Source organism: Myotis brandtii, unplaced genomic scaffold (genome assembly GCF_000412655.1).
Source record: "Myotis brandtii unplaced genomic scaffold, ASM41265v1 scaffold1074, whole genome shotgun sequence".
In the NCBI taxonomy this organism is placed as follows: domain Eukaryota; kingdom Metazoa; phylum Chordata; class Mammalia; order Chiroptera; family Vespertilionidae; genus Myotis; species Myotis brandtii.
This window is the reverse complement of record NW_005353653.1, coordinates 1,525,352-1,531,059: the sequence shown is the minus strand read 5'-3', so window position 1 is coordinate 1,531,059 and position 5,708 is coordinate 1,525,352.

Sequence of the window (5,708 nt, the reverse complement as noted above, 5' to 3'; positions counted from 1 at the left end):
CCAGCTCAGAGCTCAGGGGCCTCTGCTGTTTCCCTCATTGTCCGGCCTTCACCCCGACGCTGTCCCGCTGTCAGCATGACATTGGCCGGGGCTTTCCAGCCGCCAGGCCCAGGCATTTCCCATTCTTGTGTGAAAGGCTCTCCTCTGCGCGCTGTGTTTTTATGTTTCCTGAGCAGCTGCACGTCTTTATTTTATTCCCCAGGTGCCAGGCCTGCCGGCCGCCTGCCAATCGATGGTTTCTCAGAAGGATAGCGGCCATGCTGCGCGCCTCATGGCTCTCCCACCCGCCTCACCCAGCTCGATTCTGAAGCAAGTGGGGGTGCGGGGCATCTTGCTTCTTGACACCCTTCTTCCCCCCACGTCTCAGCCACTTCGCTCGGACCCTGCGCCAGCGCGAACCTTTGATTCCAACGCCTCTGCCCAGGCGACTGTCCTTCCGTCCGCTGCGGGCTGTCCCTCTGTCCCCAGGCACCCAGGGTTCCGAAAGGGCAGGAGGCCGTCAGCGAGCACAGCCTTCCCTCGGAGGCACAGGCGCGTTTCCTACCAGATGAAGGGACCGATGATGTCAGGCAGGTTCCGGTCAAAGCAGGAATATTGTAGCGGGAATGGCAGCCGGCTCCTGTCTGTCTTCTTACCCGTAAAACAAAGGGAAATGGCAGGAAATGGAAGCGAGAGAGAATTAAAACGGACAAGGAGAGCAGGTTTCTGAGTATTGAGGTGGACGGAACCTGGGATGTATTGCGAAGTGACCATTGGAACTCCTGTCTGAGTGGGTAGAATCCCAGCCGGGTGTTGGGGGGCCTCTGCACAGAGCAGACAAGGGCAGGAAACCCTGCAGGGCAGCGCGTGGGCTCTGGAGTCAGATAGGCCCAGATTTAAGTTGTGGCTTCGCTGTAACCCAATAATGTGGTGTTAGCAAATTTCTTCACTTCTCTGGGCCTATTAAAAATATCTATAATAATAAAAGCATAATATGCTAATTAGACCAGACATCCCGGGTGCCTGCCGGCAGCCAGAGGGAAGGAAGGCTTACTCTAACACAAATTTCATGCATCAGGCCTGTAGTTTAAAATAGAAGTCACAATATGCAACATACAGGTTTAAATAAAATCATGTGTATAAAATGCCTATCTTAGGATTTACCATGTAATAAGCATTAAAAAGTGTTAAATCTTCCTCCCAATTCTAGAATTCTCAGAGCTTCATTTTATCAATAGAACTATGGACACAGTATTGTTAATCAAACAAAGAGAAAGAAAACTCATGGACAGGGACAACAGTGTGGTGACTGCTGAGGGGTAATAGGGGATGGGGAGGTAGAGGAAGGGGCATAGGGGGCACAAATGGTGATGGAAGGAGGCTTGACTTGGGGAGGTGGACACGCAGTACAGTGTACAGAAGATGTGCTGTGGAATTGTGCACCTGAAACCTGGATAAATTTGTTAACCAGAGTCACCCCAATACATTTAATAAAGAGGAAAAAATTAAATCCATAAGATCCAAGAACATTTCTTTTTTTAAAAAAAAATGTGGAATAGGAGTCCTTGGTTCTCTCTTTTTTTAAAATATATTTTTATTGATTTCAGAGAGGAAGGGAGAGGAAGAGAAAGGTAGAAACATCAATGATGAGAGAGAATCATTGATAGGCTGCCTCCTGCACGCCCCCTACTGGGGATCAAACCCACAACCTGGCACATGCCCTTGACTGGAATCAAACCCTGGACTCTTCAGTCCGCAGGCTCATGCTCTATCCACTGAGCCAAACCAGCCAGGGCCAAGAAAATTTCTTAATTTAAAAAGTAAAATGCAAATGAGCATCTACACAGACTTTAGCACTGTGAGTCTACATGTGGTTTCTGCCCATGAAAATTTACATTTTAGGACGTGAAAGAAACCAAACAAGTTATACAGCAGGGAGCAGTAATGGCAAAATCAATGCTCATCTTATAGAGCCAGTGGGTGTATAAGTGGGATACTGAACTGGATTAGAATCACCTAAGAAAACATTACAGGAAAGTTGGGACTTGATTCAAGCTTTAAGAATGACCAGAACACGGATAGCTTAAGGGGTGGAGGCAGGGAGAGGGAGTATCCTTCCTATGGAGGTTTGGCATTGCAAACGCTCAGGAGAAGAGATGAGTGTGGCTGTTGTGAAGAGAGGAGAGTGGTTGGCAGGGGAGAGAAACTCTGAAAGTACATTGGGAAAGAGCTCAGGTCCTAGACTTAGGCCTCTCTTGGTTTCTGTTAAGAAACAATCATTTATGTCTTTGTGACTCAGTTTTCTTAGCTGTAAATGGGCATAATATTAGGATTAAATGGTATTGAGAGCAGATAAAATCTTCAGATAAGGCTGACTGCAAACACCATGCTTTACCCAACACATACACTGTTCTCGTAGAGGACAGATAATAAAATATTTTTATTGTGAGAAATTAATAAATAAAAGATATAACTATGAATGACAGCTGGACAGAATCAATTCTATGTTGCTTAGAAACTGCAGGACAATGCCATTTCATTCAGCTGCCAAGGCCCACTGCTTCCTCTGAGGATTGTGATTCAGCACAGAAGTACTTTCCCTTTGATCTCCCCATTTGCATGCTTATCGTAGACCTGGATCTGGTTAGACCTGCATCTGCTGAGAGGGCTAGGCCATCCTAAAAGCCCCAAAGGCACTAATGCAGTCTGGCTTGGGGACTGGCTCTAGGTCAGGAAACCATCAACTGTAGAGTCAGAGACTACCTTCAGCTGTCAACACGCTTTAATAAAAAACAGCCTGGTGGGTCCTAGCTGGTGGCTCAGTGGATAGAGTGTCGGCCTGTTGACGGAGGGGTCCCTGGTTTCATTCCGGTCAAGGGCACATACCTTGATTGCAGGCTCCTCCCCTGCCAGACCCTAGTCAGAGCTCATGCAGGAGGCAATCAATCCATGTGTTTCTCTCACATCAATATTTCTCTCTGTCGTTCTCTCTCTTCCACTCTCTCTAAAAATCAATGGAAAAATATCCTGGGGGAGGATTAAACAAACAAACAAAAACAGCCTGGTGGCGCTTTCACCCCTCCACTCCATTGTAAGCAGCTGAGCACCAGCCATCCCCCTGCATGGGCTTCCCACAAAGCACAGGCACCCTGTCCCGGATCCAAGGTGTCTGTGTTGCTCAGGAGCAGACACAACGATACTCTCTCCAGCTCTACGTCTTGTAACTGGCAGGTTGGTGGGAAATGGAAATCTGCAAATGCTACAAATCAGGACTTTTCTTCCCTGCAGAGTGCTGTGTTAGGTACTGACCATCGCTGCTAGAAAAGAGGTGGGTGATTTCCAATTGGCAATCCCTGAGATTACCACTGTGAAGTAGGGTTTTTCATACTCCAGATCCTGTCATTTATGTTCTATTGCAGTAAATTCACATTTTTTCATTGCTTCTATAGAATGGCTTGAATGAGAAACAATATGAGACTATTTGAAGAGTCCACTCAGCTGGATCTAAGTTCAATCCCTACCCCATTATTACTTGACCTTATTTACTGAACTGTTTTGAGTCTTGGTTTTCTCATCTTATCTAACAAAAGAGAAACATGCAAATTGGCCGTACCTCTGCTATACCCACAAGCCACACCTACAAGCCACGCCCACCAGCCAATCAGGAGTGAGTATGCAAATAAACCCAACCAAGATGGTGGTGGCCATGGAGCTGGAGCAAACAGGAGGCTTGGGTTGTCCCTGCGATGGAGGAAAGCCAAGCTTCCTGCCTGCCCTGGCCAGCTGTGGGCTCCACATAAGGCTACAAAGTTTCAATTATAGAAGATAAATAAATCCCAGATACCTGCTTCCAGCTGCTGTGGCCTCCGCTCAAGGAAGGTCTGGGAGCCTGGGTTGCCCGGGCCTGTGGCCAGCCTGCAAAAGCCCTCAGCCCCTCACCCAGGCTGGCCACACCCCCATGGGGTGAGGGTCCCTGCTGGGGGGCTTGGCCAGCCTGCAAGCAACCATCAGCCCCTCACCCAGGCTGGCCAGGCACCCCAGTGGGGACCCCCACCCTGAAAGGGGTGTGGCCAGCATGCAAACAGCCATCAGCTCCTCACCCAGGCTGGCCAGGCACCCCAGCGGGGACCCCCACCTGGAAGGGGGTGTTGCCAGCCTGCAAACAACCCTCAGCCCCTTACCCAGGTTGGCCATGCCCCCAAGCAGGGACCCCCACCCTGAAGGGGGTGTGGCCAGCCTGCAAACAGCCATCAGCCCCTCATGCAGTCTGGCCAGGGACCCCAGTGGGGACCCCCACCCTGAAGGGGGTGTAGCCAGCCTGCAAACAGCCATCAGCCCCTCATGCAGTCTGGCCAGGGACCCCAGTGGGGACCCCCACCCTGAAGGGGGTGTAGCCAGCCTGCAAACAGCCATCAGCCCCTCATGCAGTCTGGCCAGGGACCCCAGTGGGGACCCCCACCCTGAAGGGGGTGTAGCCAGCCTGCAAACAGCCCTCAGCCCCTCACCTAGGCTGGCCAGGCACCCCAGTGGGGACCCCCACCTGAATGGGGTGTGGCCAGCCTGCAAACAGCCATCAGTCTTTCTCTCAGGCTGACCATACCCTCATGGGGTGAGGGTCCTTGTTGGGGGGCTTGGCCAGCCCACAAACAGCCTTCAGTCCCTTACCCAGGCTGGCCAGGCTCCCCAGCAAGGACCCCCACCCTGAAGGGGGTGTAGCCAGCCTGCAAACAGCCATCAGCCCCTCACCAAAACTGGCCCGGCACCCCAGCGGGACCCCTGCATCCTGAAGGGGTTGTGGCCAGCCTGAACATGGCCCTCAGTCCCTTACCCAGGCTGGCCAGGCATCCTGGCGGGGACCCCCACCCTGAAGATTGTGTGGCCAGCCTGCAAACAGCCATCAGCCCCTCACCAAGACTGGCCCGGCACCCCAGCAAGACCCCTCCCACTCTGAAGGGGGTGTGGCCAGCCTGCAAACAGCCCTCATCCCCTCATCCAGGCTAGCCACACCCCCATGGGGTGAGGGTCCTTGCTGGGGGGCTTGGCCAGCCCACAAACGCCTTCAGCCCCTTACCCAGGCTTGCCAGGCACCCCAGCAAGGACCCCTACCCTGAAGGGGGTGTGGCCAGCCTGCAAATAGCCATCAGCCCCTCACCAAAACTGGCCCAGCACCCCAGCGGGACCCCCCCATCCTGAAGGGGTTGTGGCCAGCCTGAACACGGCCCTCAGTCCCTTACCCAGGCTGGCCAGGCATCCCGGTGGGGACCTCCACCCTGAAGGGGGTGTGGCCAGCTTGAAAACGGCCCTCAGCCCCTCACCCAGGCTGATCACGCCCCTCCAGTGGGGACCCTCACCCCATGGAGGCATGGCTGGCCTGCAAACCACCACAGGCCCCTCACCCAGGCCGCCCCATGCCCCAAGGGAACCCCCACCCTGATCTGGGACACCCTTCAGGGCAAACCAGTCCATGCACCAGGTTTCTATCTATACTAATAAAAGGGTAATATGCTAATTAGACTGGGAGACTTTCCAGGAGACCTTCTGGACATTCTTCTGGACAAAGCCATGGTGCGGGGCTGAGGTAGAGGTGGTTAGAGGCCAAGAGGGGAGGGCAGTTGTGGGTGATCAGGCTGGTGGGGGGCGGGGCTGTTGGGGGTAAGCAGACCAGCAGGGGGGCCAGTTGGGGGCAAGCAGGCCATCAGTGGGGGTCAGTTGGAGGTGATCAGGACAGC